The 17469-nt window shown below is 45.6% G+C and overlaps 1 pseudogene; it reads left to right on the top strand.

Annotated features, from left to right (window-relative positions):
* The first annotated feature begins 3083 nt into the window (after positions 1-3083).
* Positions 3084-6548, top strand: LOC101532616 (inorganic pyrophosphatase-like; annotated as a pseudogene).
* The last annotated feature ends 10921 nt before the right edge of the window (positions 6549-17469 follow it).

The raw sequence follows: 17469 nt of genomic DNA on the forward strand, positions 1-17469 counted from the left end.
CAGCTATCAATCTCTCTCTCATATACTTCATGTCTTTACTCATTTGTCAACTTCTTTAAGTTAAAATACCTCACTAAAATGATAAACATCTTGAAGTATCAAGCAGCTGTGCTGTTCTAGTTTTCTCTATAGTGTTTATACCACTTGACACATACTTGCTTACATTTTTTTTACTTCAACCACATGTAGCATCCCACTACATATAACAACTATTTATTGTTCATTGGGACAATCAGAAGTCCCTAGAATGGTACCAAGCTCACCAAAAAAAAAAAAAAAAAAAAACTCAATACATGTATGTTGACCAAATAAAATAATCCACAAAGAAGATGTCCAATTTCCATTTTCTTAAAGCATTAAGCCTATACCTTAATTGCAGGACACATTGTTCTTGGCCTATATGCACCAGTTCACTGTTTAATTCCCTCCTATGAGTGAAAATGTAAGAAATAGCATTAGATACTTATGAAACACAAGGATCTTCTCTCTAAATAAATGATGCTTTTACCTATGTGACTTCTGTATACTAATATGTTTGTATCTAACTTATATCACTGCCACAACAAAGTGAGATGATTCTATGGGACCAGGGTCCGTTCTTAAATTAAGTTGAAACTTTCGAGAAAAAACAGTGTGGGAGAGGGAAGGGGAATAGGGAGGGAGGAAAGGGAAATTCCTGATCCTATCAAACTATGTCATGAAAAATAGTTTTTTAAAAAAGATGAAACTTCCCAGATTGATCATAAGGATGCTGGCTAAATTATCTGTGTCTCTACAGAAGGGAGCACTTTCTGACTCATGTCCAAGATGAATGGACTTAGGTGTCCTTAACCCCAGTGAGACCACCCAGGTGTGCTGTTAAAGAGGTTTTCGATTGTAGTGAATCACAAATCCCATAGCCAAATCAGCCCCCAGGGCCAGTTAACAAGCAGAATAAAGCAGTTCCTCCTAAACCTTTAGAAGAAAAAGTTCTTACTCTGTAGAAGATGTCTAACCAATACCAACAGTTAACATGCACATAGCCAGTTGCACTTTCAAGTACATGCCCTCAATCCTTACTTTTTCTCCTCTACTGTCCTTTTTTTTTTTTTTTTTTTTCAGACGGAAAAGTTTATTTGTGAAGGAACCAGGTGAGCAGGGAAGGGAGATGGAAGGGGAAAGCACCTTCAAAGAGAAAGCCGGGAGGTGGGGTGCCTCTCGAAAGAGGAGAGAGAGAGAGATACCTCCTCTACTGCCTTATACTACATATTACGTAGCTCATTAATGAGACTTCAGTTTATCCTAGACATCTCTTCTAATTCATATCTAATATTCACTGTGTGCCCAGTATTTCCTCTGCACACCCAGTGGGCTTCTCCTTCCTAAAATAGTCAAGCAGAGTTCTTGCTATCCCCAAGAGAAACTCTTGCACCCACCTCCCTTCCAGATCAGTAGATGGCTGATCTATCCAGCTGCCCTTATCACAACAGACAGGGCATCCTTGAGTCTTCTCTTCACACATACATGCCTATATCAGAAGCTCCTGCCAGCTCTTATTCCAAACACATTAACCCCAAGCCATTTCTCATTCCCGTTGCCTCCACCCTGGCCCCATTACTGTCATTATTTCCCTTCACTGTATCAATGGCTTCTGACTAAACCAATCTCCTGATTTCACACTGAACAGCTCCCACCCGGTCTACTGACATGTAACACTGAAGTGAACTTATTTCTGTAAGAATAAAAGCCAGCATGCCTCCAAATTAAAAGCAAGACTTCCTCAGTTAGCCCCCCCCCCCCGCCCTTCCTTTTACTCTCCCTAATGTCCCCTCGAGAGTCCACCTCACTGGCCTCCCTGTGGCTCCTGCACACAGCAGGCAGATTCCAGCCTCCAGGGCCCTGATACTGTCACTCCCTGCGGAAGATCCTTCTGTTGTATCTGCTCACTCACCTCACCTTTTCCGTGAAGGTTCTCTCAGTACTCTATTTACACTTGAAATCCTTCATCTAGATCCTATCTTATCTTTCCGATAATAAGAAAAACCATTGAGCACACTATATTTCATTCATACGGAGTTTTGGTTTTATTTTCTGCATTCCTAGCTAAAGTCTATGTTTCCTGGTTTCACTTTTGCTCCTGACTGAAACTTGGACTCCTTGAGCAATGACTGAAGTCTTTATGTAGCCTGTACTTAATAAGCATTCATTGAATGACTAACAATTGTATTATGTAAAGCAATTTTGAAATTTATTCCAAAATCTCACAAACTAATTTTTTCATGTCCTAACCTGAAAGTTTTCTGCTTGGTATTTAGCTAATGATCTCATTTTCTGCCCTTAAATGATAGAGTAAACCACTAGAGCCCCACATTATTCTCTTGAGGACATGTCAGATAACTTTATGTCCCTCATCAGCCCTCTCCTTCCTGCCCTATACCTTCACTTCTCCTACTTATCCCTGGTTCTCCAGCTACAGGCCGTTCTTTAATTCAAAGCGCTGTAACTCAACACCCAATTCAAATAAAAGGAAAAACCAGAATGAGATCAAGAAAACATTGAGAAGGTTTTTAAAAAATATTTTTTAAAAAAAGGACAATAAAAATGAATAAGGAAAAGCCTAGAACTAGAAGACGAGTGTCCTTCATACTCCACCTCCACCAAGAAAGGAAAATGGCACCTTAATAGAAGCAGCCCTGGGAGGAAAAAGATAATGCTGATAAGCATATAAGTAAGAGACAGAAGGCAACAGGCAACAATCTCTTCAGAGAGTTTCTTGCATGGAAACAAATACAGACGATATTCCATGAAAGAGTTTCTAGCTTTGAATTTTCACCCCCTGGTTTCGAGGGTTGGTTGGTTTGGTTTGGTTTCTTTATTTGTTTGCACTTACTGGCTAAGAGGGGACAAGAAAAAGCCGTTCCCAGGCTCTGACCTCCTTTTACAGCCTTCATCTTTACCCAGTTAGACCTCGGCTGTCCAGCCCACACTCAGCCTAACCCCTAGCTGAGGCAGTGGGGGGTTATACTTCTCAAAAAGGGAGAAATGGAGAATATAAATTTAGTGAAGGAGATGACAGTTGGAAGATGAAGACTAGACCAGCAAAAATGCATCTGGGTCTGCCTACTAGTCCACACCTACCTTCGCAAAGCAGAAGCCTCTCCCTAGGTTGTCGTGCTGTCTCCTACTGTCCACGCAAGTACTTAACACAGAAACTGAATGAAGATGAAGGTTATGAGTCCCAGAGGATCTCACAAACTCTCATCCTGAAACAGAAGCTCCCAAGCCAACAATTAAAGGGACCCAAAGAGGGAACCATGAGCAGGGCCAGTGGGGACAGAATGAGGAAATACATTGGAGAGGCCAATGGGACCAACCTTTGCAAAGACAGGGGTAAAAGTTTCTTCGCAACGTACTACAGGCACACACACACCTCAGTACTATCCTTGTAACCCCTGGACCCTTAAAGTATCTCCTAACAAATGCATTCTTCGGACTCCCTGAACTGCACAATCCATACCTTTTACCTGACAATGGCAGTCTACAATCGGTCACCTGCGACATGCAGAAAACTGCGTGGGATGTTGTACTTGAGTCACAGATGGGCACTAAACAAAACACTGGTTTATAACTTGAGGGGAGTAAAGAAAGCTCTTGGGCAAGCACAATGACACAGTCAGAAAAGGCATCTCCTGCAATGTTAACATCCCATATGGGAACCAATTAAAGTCCCAGCCGCTCCACTTCTGATCCAGCTCCCTGCTACAATGCCAGAGAAAAAAAAACTAAAGATGGACAAAGTGTTTGACCATTGTCACACATATGAAAGACCCAGATGAAGCATCTGCCTCCTGGCTTTGGCCTGGCACAGATGTGCCTTTTGCAGCAATATGGCAAGTAAAACGGTAATTTAAAAATCTCCGTATCTCTCTGTTTCATTCTCTCTTTGTGTGTGTACCTCTGCTTTTCAAGTAAATAAATAAATACTTCTAAAAGAAAGAAGGAAATAAAATACTTACATCCGCAAGAGTCAGATAGGAGCCCAAGTGTGTACTCTGACATTGTAGTACACAGAGCAGTTTGTGCCTTTCTCCTATGCTCGACCCAACGCAGGACAGAGGAGTGTGCATGGGTGCAAGCAAATGATGAACTGGCTCTTCTGAACTAGTTGAGGCCCATGTCAAAAGACATGGGTAATGATAATGAGGACACACACACATTGGTAACATTTTCTATGGCTTGTGAAATTAACTCATTAAATGAGATACAGACTTCTGAACCACGACATGAAAAGCCTATTGTCCGGGCCCGGCGCAGTGGCCTAGCAGCTAAAGTCCTCACCTTGAACGCCCCGGGATCCCATATGGGCGCCAGTTCTAATCCCGGCGGCTCCACTTCCCATCCAGCTCCCTGCTTGTGGCCTGGGAAAGCAGTCGAGGAGGCCCATTGCATTGGGACACTGCACCCGCGTGGGAGACCTGGAAGAGGTTCCAGGTTCCTGGCTTCGGGTCGGCGTAGTACCGGCCGTTGCAGCTCACTTGGGAGTGAATCGTCAGACGGAGGATCTTCCTCTCTGTCTCTCCTCCTCTCTCTGTATATCTAGCCTTGTAATAAAAATAAATAAATCTTTTAAAATTAGCAAGAAGTAGCTACAGAACATGAGATCAATCTACAGCCTTCAGCAACCCTTAAGAATGGGGGCCAGCCCACAGCACCCCCCAGTGAGAGCTGGAATGGGGGCAGACCTGACCAGGCCAGGCTGCAGCACCCACTGGCAAATGCTGAGGTGAGACAAGCCATGCCAGATTGGGCCATAGCACCCACCAGCACACTTGAGTGGGAGGACTCCCCTGCCGGGTACAGTGCTCCTGCTGATGAGTATGGGAGTTGGGGCTAGAGGCAGACCTGGCTGGGCAGGCCGATAACACCTGTGCCTACGTGTGAACTAGGTTAGAGTGAGAGCCAGGCTGGGCTAGCTGACTGTATCCACTGGTGCAGGCATGAACCGTGGTAAGGGCAGGCAGGTTGGGCTATGCCACAATATCAGCTGGCAAGTGCTGGGACAGGGGGCAAGTCCTGTCAAGCTAGACTGCAGAATCACCTGGAGAGTGCAAGATCTCGGGCAGAGAGTGGGTCCAGTGGGGAGGCTGTGGGGACCTCTCTGATGGGCTGTAATTCCCACTGGTGAGAATGAGAACCAAGACTGTGGACGGGCCTGGATGAACAGATGGTGACACCTGCTGGCATGAGTGTGTGCTGGAAGGTGGAGTTGGTTGGGTTGAGTAAGGCTTCAATGCCCAATGATTTACATGAGACTTGAATGAGATGCGGGGCAGACTGGATTAGTCCACTGCACATGTTGACAGACACAGGAACCAGAGCAGGGGGGCGGTTCAGTGGGGCGGGGGTTGTTGGGGATTACTCTGATTGGGCTGCAGCTCCCCCTGGTGTACATGAGGGCTGAGCATGTGTTGGGCATGGCTGAGATGGTCTACAGCGCTCATTGATTTGCAGAGGTAGGAGGGGCAGAACAAAATGATTGACTACCCCCAGAGAAGCTTGAACAGCAAATTTCTGGGGGAATGGAGATCTTCTTCTCTGTCTCTCCTCTTCTCTGTATATCTGACTTTCCAATAAAGATAAGTAAAATCGAGTGTAGGCGTGGCCTCTCCGTGTAAGGAAGCTTGGAGTGCTGGCTGGGAGCTCTGTGGCTGCAGCTGGTCCTTGGCATCCTGAACGGCTTCAGCGGCTAGGAGCGCGCCGCGCCCTTCACCCTCGGGTACCGCATCTTCCTCAAAAGTGAAAAAGGACAACACATAACTCCTTCTCATCATGTTCCGGTTTACGCTGACAAGGACGTGCGCCACATGGTGGTGGCAGCACCGTGCTGGTCTAACGCGAAAATGGAGATTATTACCAAGGACCCTTCAAATCCAATCAGACAAGATGTGAAGAAAGGAAAACTGTGATACGTGGCCAACTTATTCCCTTACAAGGAATACATCTGGAACTACGGCGCCATCCCTCAGACTCGGGAAGACCCAGGACACAATGATAAACATACGGCTGTTGTGGCGGCAATGACCCAATTCATGTGTGTGAAACTGGAAGTAAGGAGTGTGCAAGAGGTGAAATGATCAAGGTGAAAGTTCTGGACATATTGGCTATGATTGACGAAGGGGAAAGCGACCGGAAAGTCATTGCTATTAATGAGGACGATCCTGATGTGACCAATTACAATGATATTAATGATGTCAAACGGCAGACACCTGGCTACCTAGAAGCTACTGGGGACTGGTTTAGAAGGTACAAGGTTCCTGATGGAAAACCAGAAAATGAATTTGCTTTCAATGCGGAATCTAAAGATAAGGACTTTGCAGTTAGTACTATTAAAAGCACTCGTGGCTGTTGGAAAGTTGTAGTACTAAGAAGATGGGTGGACAGGGAATTAGCTGCACGAATACGACAGTGGCGGAAAGCCAACGTCATTGTGGATGTTTACCACCACCACGTGAATCTGCCTGACAATACCAACAGATGTGGACAAGTGGTTCCACCACCAGAAAAACTAAGCCGGTTTCTCTGGAACACAAGCTGCTGTTGCCACAGCCGGTTCATCTGAAAACTTCAGATGCAAACGTAGCTCTTCAAAGGCCTACATGTACGGGTTTTAGCTCACTAAAGCAACATGTGCTGTGACTCAGCCAAAGCTCTCAGGATATTATTTGACTCAAAGCTTTGTTCACGTCTCACCTAAAATAACTTGTACTTACCTGCTTACATAATTGCAAAGGTGATTTGGAAGTCATTTGTGAACAGATGTACGAGAGGAACAAGTGCTCTATGTATAAGTTGCCTGTGTAAGAAGAAATAAAATTATTTTTGCTCAAACCTGAAAATTAATTAATTGATTAATTAATTCGAACCGGTGCTCTTCGAGATCCAGGCAGATGCCAAGGTAAGAACTTTAGCGACTAGGCTACTGTGCCAGGCCCAAGACATATTCTTCTTAAAATGAAATACATGGAAGGGCCCGGTGTGGTAGCCTAGCAGCTAAAGTCCTCGCCTTGTATATGCCGGGATCCCATATGGGCACTGGTTCATGTCTCAGCCTCCCCACTTCCCGGCAGCTCCCTGCTTGTGGCCTGGGAAAACAGGTGAGGATGGCCCAAAGCCTTGGGACCCTGCACCTGCATGGGAGACCTGGAAGAAGCTCCAGGCTCCTGGCTTCAGATTGGTGCAGCTCCAGCCCTTGTGGCTAGTTGGGGAGTGAATCAATGGATGGAAGATCTTCCTCTCTGTCTTTCCTCCTCTCTATATATCTGAGTTTCCAATATAAATCTTTTTAAAAATGAAACATGGAAAGAACATTTAAGAAAATAAGTGGATAGAAGGAGTATGACTCTAGCTGGACATATGGGAATGTGTGGCTCTTGCTTCACTTTTGCATGTGCCTGAATATTTTAAATACTTTAATATTCACAGGACACTAGCTTTTGCCAACGTCCTTACCAAATCATTTCCCAGCAAGTTGTCAGTTTGCTCTTCGGGAGATACTAAGGTGTAGTTGTGGCAAATCTGTTATGACCGAGTAGGTCAACTTACGTCTGCTTTGGGAAAGACTGTACGTGTTTGTGTTGTGGATTAAATTCAAGCTGAAATTTTCATAGCAGCACACTGTATCCCGCCACAGAAAACCTCAGGAGGAGTAATAGCGGCTGCCATGCATGAGCACTGAGCATGGACACCGTCGTCCATCTCCACCCAGAAAAGAGCCCTGGGCGGTGGCAGAGAAGCAAGAGCCCAACCAGGGAAGATGATAAGAAGGGTGTGGGAGTTGAAGTTCATTATTTTTCTTAAAGAAGTGATATTAGACACAAGACATAGGGTCGTCTTAGCTGCGATGGGTTGTTTCATGTGTTTGTGGGTTTGTTTGTTTGTTTGTTGCAGCTGTTATTACAATGTCATCACTTTGGTCTAAACTAGGGAATTTTCTTTTTTCTTTTTTTTTTTTTAAAGATTTATTCATTTTATTACAGCCAGATATACACAGAGGAGGAGAGACAGAGAGGAAGATCTTCCGTCCGATGATTCACTCCCCAAGTGAGCCGCAACGGGCCGATGCGCGCCAATCCGATGCCGGGAACCTGGAACCTCTTCCGGGTCTCCCACGCGGGTGCAGGGTCCCGAAATTTTGGGCCGTCCTCGACTGCTTTCCCAGGCCACAAGCAGGGAGCTGGATGGGAAGTGGAGCTGCCGGGATTAGAACCGGCGCCCATATGGGATCCCGGGGCTTTCAAGGCGAGGACTTTAGCCGCTAGACCACGCCGCCGGGCCCTAAACTAGGGAATTTTCATAGAGAGCTGAGCTGAGTGCTGAAATATAGATCCAACAGGCAGAAAATAGTCCACACTACTCCATCTTGCCTATTTTCTGTCTTCTCATCTATAAAATGACAAAAATAATATCAACTTCTCCAGAGATTGATATGAGAGTAAAATAAATAAAATCTTTGAAAATAAGTATGGGCCCAACACACAGAAAGACTGTGTACCTGCTGTAACCTTCTACAATGGGGTTATATCTAGATGACTCACTGTAATTTGAAAATAACACATCAAAAATATATTTAATATACCTAACAAAGTAGCATGATAGCTTATCCTACACACTTCAGAACAGTTACATTAACCTATAGTTGGAAAAAATCATCTAATACAAAACTGATAAATATTGAATAATTCATGAACTTCATTGAATATTTGTATCTGAAAATTGCTGGTTGCTTGGTTCAGGATCCTGTGGCTGACTGTTAACTATGGTGCACTGCCAGTGCCCAGCATTTTAAAAGAATATCAGAAGACACGTTCCTAGCCTGGGAATAGGGATTTAGCTTGATGTGCTACAGCCATCTTGGCTCTAATTTCTATTGCCTTCTAGTCTTCCAAATTCTTGTGGGATAAACAAAGTCATTAAGTATTCTGCCTGCTCTCTGACACTGCTGTGTGTTTATATGCTGGCATAGTAGCCAGTGAGGTAAAATCAGCTTCGAGCAACCAAGCTCTCACCTGAGTATGTGTCTTTAAGAAATTCTCCTAGGACTGAAGTGGAAATCAGCCCGTTTAATATTATCAAGGGTGGACTATCACATGCATGAGCTAAAAGACAGAAGAGGAGAGTGGATGAAAGGATGAGATTTAGAACACAGTTCTCTTTGCAGAGCTCACTGTTACAAGCATCCTGAGCTAGCACATACCTCAAAAGGGCAGACATGTGGAGAGTGAAATAATTAAGAGTCCAAAAGGGATTCACAATGACATTGACAAAACTGAACTGGGTCATCTAATGAGCCTGGTGCTTAAAGCCCTAAATCAAAAGGTGCCAGCACAGTAAAGTGTCAGGTTAATCCTCTGCCTGCAGTGCCGGCATCCCATATGGACACTGGCTCATATTCCAGCTGCTTCATCAATCCAGCTCCCTGCTTATGACCAGACAAAGCAACGAAGGATGGATCAAGTTCTATTGGAACCCTGAACTCAGTTGAAAGACCTGGAAGAAGCTCCTGGCTTTGAGTTGGCTTAGCTGTGTTAGCTATGGCTGCTACAGCATTTAGGGAGTGAACCATCATATACCATATGAGCCATCTTTTCCAACTGTCCTTCAGGGTAATTCAAAGGAGAGACTCTTCATCTTGGTCTGATCTCATTCTGAGGAAAGACAGAATGCTTGGCAGAGAGATTAGAAACAGATAAACCCAAATATCAAGACAACTCCGAGTTTAATAACCAGCTGTGGAAATGGACTCAGATGCGTGAATGCCTGATTTGTGGTCAGTGAGTATGGCCCCACAGTCTGAGCGTAGGATCCACATCCCATGGTTTCCCAGTCCAAACAGCTCTGGAAGTGAATTCACACGGATTTCCAAATGAGCACAGATCCAACTAACCCAGCTCTCTGTCACTTTCTGTTCTAAATGTGTAGGAGCAACTGTTGTGGTCTGGGTTTGGGCTAAGTAATTATTTCCTAGGTTCTTGCCTTTCACTGCACCAACACGATATGGACCACGTTCAGGCAAAGTGAGCCGAAAAGCAAAAGGGTAAGGAAGAGAGTTTGCTACCATGTGTTTTTAGAGCAAGGTATTGCTTCTCAGCAAGCAAGAGAGTGTGGGGAGGAGAAGTCCAGGAACCTGAGCACAGGGGAGATGAAGCAAGAGAAAATTCAATCAATGATGCTGTGATACACTCCACCAAATGGGCAAGCACCTCCCTACACAGGCTCCTATAGGACTTAAGAGGGGAGTGGCTATCTAACCAGGCAACTCCGCCCTCCACTCCCTAGTCCAAGGTAATGAAAGTACACCTTTTCTGACACATGGATAGGCAAAAAGTGTTATACAGCCAGGGGAGGTGCAGGCTTCCAGACTCATGAGCCTGAACTATCAGCCTGCCTATACCATATCACAACCAGCCCTGGACAGTCATTTCTTTCCCAAATCACATAAAATGACACAGGAGTGTGCTGCTTGTGAAAATATTCAGAGTTTCCTTTTGAAGTTTGGGATCTACCTCTATGCTAAGATAGAACCTGAGTACTGAAAGACATTGTATAAACTGAATTTTGTGAGTTCATGTATTGACTATCTCTGTCTCTCAGAATGTAGCTATATTTGCAGAAAGGGCATTTAAAGAGGTGGTTAAGGGCCCGGCGGCGTGGCCTAGCGGCTAAAGTCCTTGCCTTGAACGCCCCGGGATCCCATATGGGCGCCGGTTCTAATCCCGGCAGCTCCACTTCCCATCCAGCTCCCTGCTTGTGGCCTGGGAAAGCAGTCGAGGACAGCCCAAAATTTCGGGACCCTGCACCCACGTGGGAGACCTGGAAGAGGTTCCTGGTCCTGGCATCGGATTGGCGCGTACCGGCCCGTTGCGGCTCACTTGGGGAGTGAAATATCGGATGGAAGATCTCTCCTCCTCTCTGTATATCCGGCTTTCCAACAATAATAATAATAAAATCTTTTAAAAAAAAAAGAGGTGATTAAGTTAAAATGAGGCTATTGGAGTGGGCCCTATCCCAATCTGACTGATGGTCTTCTAAGAAAAAAAAAAAAAAAAAAAAAAACAGGTCCCACAGAAAGACACTTAGTTTGCTCCTGCACAGATCAAAGTTCACGTGAGCACATAAGGACAAGGTATCTCTCTGAGAGAGACCTCCATCCAAATAAACCTTCTGACACCTTGATCTCAGGCTAGCAAGCAGAACAGTGAGAAAATAAATACCCTCTGGAAAGTCATCCAGTCAGTCATGTTTTGATAGGACAGACAGCTCAAGAAATTAAGACAGAGGTTTTCATAGGCAACAGTAACAGTTGCCCAGATCCAGTTCCAGGGTGGAGTCCCATAGGAAGTACAGACAGCCTCCAGGTCCAAATGACTTGGGTACTTGATTAGCTGGGGCTCACAGAGTTCATTTACTCATTCAGGAGATGGGTCTAGAACCCCACCCGTTCAAAATGACTATCTGGTGTCTCCAAGAAGATGTCATCACCCTCAGCTTTCTCAGCACTTTCCCTGTCCTTTTGATTCAGTTTCGCCCTATCCAGAACACAGTACTTCTATTCAGTTGTTTTGGGAAATGAGTAAGTACCCAAAGCTCTCTCCCTCTCTCATCCTCTCGTGAGGATGGCCCTCACGATGCTTCCCATTAAATAGCCCATCCAAGAGCACAGTGCAGGACAGGAGCCATGCTAGGAAAAAGCAGGGGTGCTGGAAGGAAGGAATCCCACATACGCATCTCCTAGAGAGAAGGTCCAGCAGAAGGTGGAAGTTTTTGCTTCTGTAATGGCTACAGTGCTGCTGTCCCGCACCTTGGAGCCCCAGTAGATCCCTCCTGAAACAACTGCAGAGACTATCAAAGAACACTGGCTTCTGTCCAGCTCCAGAAACTTAGATCCTGTCCCATTGGGAGCACCCAATAAGCTCAGCCAGTGTCCACTGGGGAGAGACTCCCTCAAGCTGATTTGTAGGTTGAGGAAGTTCCTTGGTGCCACCAGGGAGCCTATTATGTATGGTTCAGAGGGATGAACCCATCCATTCCCCTAAGTAGCCTGGGAATAGCTGTGAACTCTTGTTAGAAACTTTCTGGTTAACAAGCCCTGGAGGGATGTTCAGAAAGTTGCTGTTCTCCAAACAAGGGAGCCCAAGAGAAAATTGCGGAAGGGGATAGTTAGAGTGACCTTAACTGTGTCCTGTGTTCCCACCTGGGGAGATTAAAATAGCTCTGAAAGTCCCTGGCCCTGAGGTGCTTTATACATGTTTTCTTTCTTAATAGAAAAAAAGAGATATTAAAGCTCCAGAAAATGTTCTCATGAACACATTTGTTATTTTCATAGATATCACTAACCCAACTCCCTGTCTCTCAGCAGCTGTGTCTTCTCAACACTTCTGCCTTTGTCTTTCATTGCTTGCTTAATGCTTGGCCACTCGCCCCGGTAAGATCTCTGCAGAGTGTGTGTGTGTGTGTGTGTGTGTGTGTGTGTGTGTGTGTGTGTGTGTGTGTGTTGGTATATCTGTCTTCCCGTTGTTCCTCATCCCCAAGGAGTGGGATCCTCTCGTTTTTTTTCCTTCCTATTGCTCCTTAAGCATGAAAGGGAGCCTGCTTCAGCTCTTTGTTAATTCAGTGAGCATTCCCATAACCCTTACTTTGGACTTGCAGGTGTATCGGTTCATTTAGTCCTCATCACCACCCTATGACCCAACTCTGCAATAAGAAACAAGGATTTGCAGACTGTTATGGAGAGAGAGATCACACTAGACACAAGTGTAAGAAGTGTTTATTGGCCAAGCTTGGCGACAGCAGCCCTCATTACACTTCAGAAGCCACTATACTACCCAACTGAAGTAAGCTCTCAAAAACTGAGAGTGGTTAACTAAACTGACTGCCTTCCAACTGCCCTAATTTCCCATCAGTGGGTCTGACCCCTTGCATCCCAATGGGCCCAACTTCCCACTCATGCAGCTGACTCCTCACAGCAGTTCACGTGGGGAGAGATAGAAAGGGCTGGGTGCGTGGAGCCAAAACAGCCCAAAGTTTCCATGTAGTTGAAACATGCAATGATCCTAACAAGCCTGTCCACTACTAATGGAGCACTATCACTCAACTTCACCCCATCACACATGAAGTGTAGCTAAAACTTAAACAGTGGATAGAGGAGCTGATGTTGATGGGGTGGGCTCTTCTAGAGTGTCACACACACTCTTTTGTGTCCTGTAAAGTCAAATGCCCACAAGCAAAAACTTTTATAGTTTAGAAAGATGGATGCAGGAAACAAAAAAAGGTGAAACCTCTCTATTTCTTTAAGTATGAGTGCTTTGAACTTCACAGATATACACACAAATACTGGCACCCCAACCACACACTTTTGGGTAGCACACTTATTTTTTTTTTCTTTTAAAGATTTTATTGTTATTGGAAAGCCGGATATACAGAGAGGAGGAGAGACAGAGAGGAAGATCTTCCATCCGATGTTTCACTCCCCAAGTGAGTCGCAATGGGCCGGTACGCGCCGATCCGATGCCGGGAACCTGGAACCTCTTCCAGGTCTCCCACGCGGGTGCAGGGTCCCAAAGCCTTGGGCCGTCCTCGACTGCTTCCCCAGGCCACAAGCAGGGAGCTGGATGGGAAGTGGAGCTGCCGGGATTAGAACCGGCGCCCATATGGGATCCCGGGGCTTTCAAGGCGAGGACTTCAGCCGCTAGGCCACGCCGCCGGGCCCAGCACACTTATTTTTACCGTAAACTGAATTGTTGTTTGAGTCATCATTCCATTCTCAGCTTTGACAGTTTGGGATATGACACATCCCATGATTTTCCTCCTAATTTTTTTTTTAAGAAAGTATAGTTATAGGGAGAGAACGAGAAGATCTTCCATCCACTGGTTCACTCCCCAAATGACTTCAACAATCAGGGCTGGCCCACACCAAAGCTCTATACAACTGTCTCCTACGTGAGTGACAGGAGTCCAGGTACTTGAACCAGTCTCTACTTCCTTCCCAGGAAACAGTAGAAGGGAGTTAGGTTGCAAGCAGAGCAGTTAGAACTAGAACTAGCACTCTGATATACTATGCTGGTATTACAGGCTGCAGTTTGACTCACTGTACCACATCCCAACTTTTCTGAGCTTGCAACATCTCATGTTAATTTACTTGGTATTTCAAAAACTTACTAATAATATTATTTCTGCATAACGAATTTTTAAAAGATCTATTTCTATTCTTTGAAAAGCAGAGCTACAGATGGACGCAGAGAGAGAGAGATGCTGTCCAGCTGCTGGTTCGCTCCCTAAACTACCATAGTGGCCAGGGATGGGTAAGAACAGACATGAACCAGCATCCAGGATCCAAGAGCTTCTTCTAGGTCTCTCTCTTTTTAAAAAAATTGTTTATTTATTTATTTATTTATTTATTGGAAAGGCAGATATACAGAGAGGAGGAGAGACAGAGAAGAAGAACTTCCGTCCGATGATTCATTCCCCAAGTGACCGCAACGTCCGGCGCTGCACTGACCCAAAGCCAGGAGACAGGAACTTCTTTCCAGGTCTCCCACGCGGGTGTAGGGTCCCAATGCCTGGCGTGGTGGCCTAGCGGCTAAAGTTCTTGTTTTGAATGCGCCAGGATCCCATACGGGCGCTGATCCCGGCAGCCCCGCTTCCCATCCAGCTCCCTGCTTGTGGCCTGGGAAATTAGTCAAAGATGGCCCAAAACCTTGGGACCCTGCACCAATGTGGGAGACCTGGAGGAAGCTCCTGACTCCTGGCTCCAGATTGGCATAGCACAGATTGTTGTGGTCACTTGCGGAGTGAATCATCAGATGGACGATCTTTCTCTCTGTCTCTCCTCCTCTCTGTGTATCTGACTTTGCAATAAAAAATAAATAAGTAAATCTTTAAAAAAAAAAAGTTTGAATAAGGGACACGATACCTTAGCCTAGTGGCCAAAATTCTTGTCTTGCATTCGCCGGGATTGTATGTGGTCACTGGTTCCTCAGCTCCGCTTCCCTACCAGCTCCCTGCTTGCGGCCTGGGAAAGCAGCTGAGGATGGCCTTGGGACACTAAACCTGTGTGGGAGGCCCTGAAGAGGCTCCTGGCTCTTGGCTTTGGATTGGCTCAGCCCTGGCTGTTGCAGCCACTTGGGGAGTGAACTAGCAGACAGAAGATCTTCCTCTCTTTCTCTCCTCTCTGTAAATCTACCTTCCCCTCCCCCCAAAAAAATAATGTTTTTGAAAAGGTTAACATAAGGATAGATTCTCTCAAAAATTTAAATGATTTTCAAAAATTGTTGAATCAGCAGGGCTCAGGTCACCTAGTCCAGGTCTCTCGGCCCATCTGTGCAGTGGGTGCTGGTTTCTTGAGCCCCAGGGACAGGGGTCCATTGGGGCCCAGGTTGCCTAACCCTAGTCTCTTGGCCTGCCTGTGTGGTGGGTGCCAGGTTTTTGAGCCCCAGTGGCAGGGATCCAGTGGGCCTGGCTCGCCTCTCCCAGGTCCTTGGGCCCACCTGCATAAACGCATGCTTCTCGGTGGAAAAGGCGGAGCAGTGGACGCAAACCCTGAGGCATATGGAGAATATGGCGGCCCACTGGGTACTACAGCAGAAGAAGAACAGAAGAAACTGGACAACTACCCCAGCCAAACGATGACAGCAAAAATCTGGGTGAGGGCCCAGCACGGTAGCCTAGCAGCTGAAGTCCTCACCTTGAACGCGCCAGGATCCCATATGGGCGCCGGTTCTAATCCCAACCTACCTGCTTCCCATCCAGCTCCCTACGTGTGGCCTGGGAAAGCAGTTGAGAATGGCCCAATGCCTTGGGACTCTGCACCCATGTGGGAGACCTGGAAGAGGCTCCTGGCTTTGGATTGGTGCAGCTCCGGCTATTGCGGTCACTTGGGGAGTGAATTAATGGATGGAGGATCTTCCCCTCCATTTCTGCTCCCCTCTGTAAATTTGACTTTCCAAATAAAAATAAATAAATCGTAAATAAATAAATAAATATATGAATAAATAAATAAACCTTTAAAAAGCTGGATCTCTAAGGTTGACTACATCCGCCAATGGACACGTCCTCATCCTTGGTTTGGTGAAATCGATAGTCCTCGCCTTGAGGGCCCCGGGATCCCATATGGGCGCCGGTTCTAATCCCGGCAGCTCCACTTCCCATCTAGCTCCCTGCTTGTGGCCTGGGAAAGCAGTTGAGGACGGCCCAATGCATTGGGACCCTGCACCCGCGTGGGAGACCCGGAGGAGGTTCCTGGTTCCCGGCTTCGGATCGGCACGCATCGGCCGTTGCAGCTCACTTGCGGAGTGGATCATCGGACGGAAGATCTTCCTCTCTATCTCTCCTCCTCTGTGTATATCTGGCTGTAATAAAATGAATAAATCTTTAACAACAACAAAAAAAAACTAAATAAATCCTTATAAAAAATTAAAATAAATTTTTTAAAAGATTGGCATAATCTCATTCATTTAAACTCCGAAGATCTTTGTCATTTGCTTCCTGTTTCTAGAACACAAGCACAGTTTACTGTGCCCCAGTCCCTGCCTGCTCTTAACTCTCTCCACCTCTTCATGCAAATGGGAACCCCCAAGAGCTTCATCCAACTGCAATTTGACAAATGGATGTTACTCATTTTCCAGCTTTCAGCAAACTGGGTGTGGTTTATGTTATCATTCATGTTTTTCCGGTTTTATTTGGGATACAGCATTTACAAGTGAGCCAGCACAAATGTTATTAATCAGTTATTCTCTGCTTTTTTATTATTAGATCTGCTCCTACAGAAAAAAAAGCAGATAATGGCCCAGTCTGTAATAGTGATAAATTTCATTTTTGCAAGAGGAATATCTCATTAGCGATAATCCTTCTAATCCTCAAGGACAAGCTATTGTTGAATGTACACATTTAACACTAAAATATCAATTATTAAAGCAAAGGGGGAGAATGTATAGTCATAAATCTGATGTGCAGTTATCTCAGGCTCCTTACACTTCAAATTTTTAAAATGCTGATGCAGGAAGCTTGACAGCAGCAGATGGGATATCCACCTATTCCACGCCCCCATCACAGCCAGTTTGGTGGGAAAATCTAGCTACAGGAAAACGGAATCCAATCCTGGGGAAATAATAATATAGGAAGGAGGATATGCTTGTGTTTCTACAGGAGCTGGACGACAGTATTGCGTGCTTGGTGAGTAAAGCCTAGACATGGTCAACAGGATGAGATTTCATGAAAGAATTCCAAAGAAGGTCATCGGCAATGCAGAGGACCAATGAGAAACACAAGAAAGGTGACCCCACCTGGGGACAAATGGAAGACTCACCCAAGACGCTGAGAACGTGGTTGACAGCCAAGGATTCTTATGTCCCATGATTCACTCACCAAGTGAGCTCAATGGCCCGGTGCTGTGACGATCCAGAGCCAGGAGCCAGGAACCTCCTCCAGGTCTCCCAC

The sequence above is a fragment of the Ochotona princeps genome, chromosome 28, assembly GCF_030435755.1.
Source record: "Ochotona princeps isolate mOchPri1 chromosome 28, mOchPri1.hap1, whole genome shotgun sequence".
NCBI classification, from domain to species: Eukaryota; Metazoa; Chordata; class Mammalia; order Lagomorpha; family Ochotonidae; genus Ochotona; species Ochotona princeps.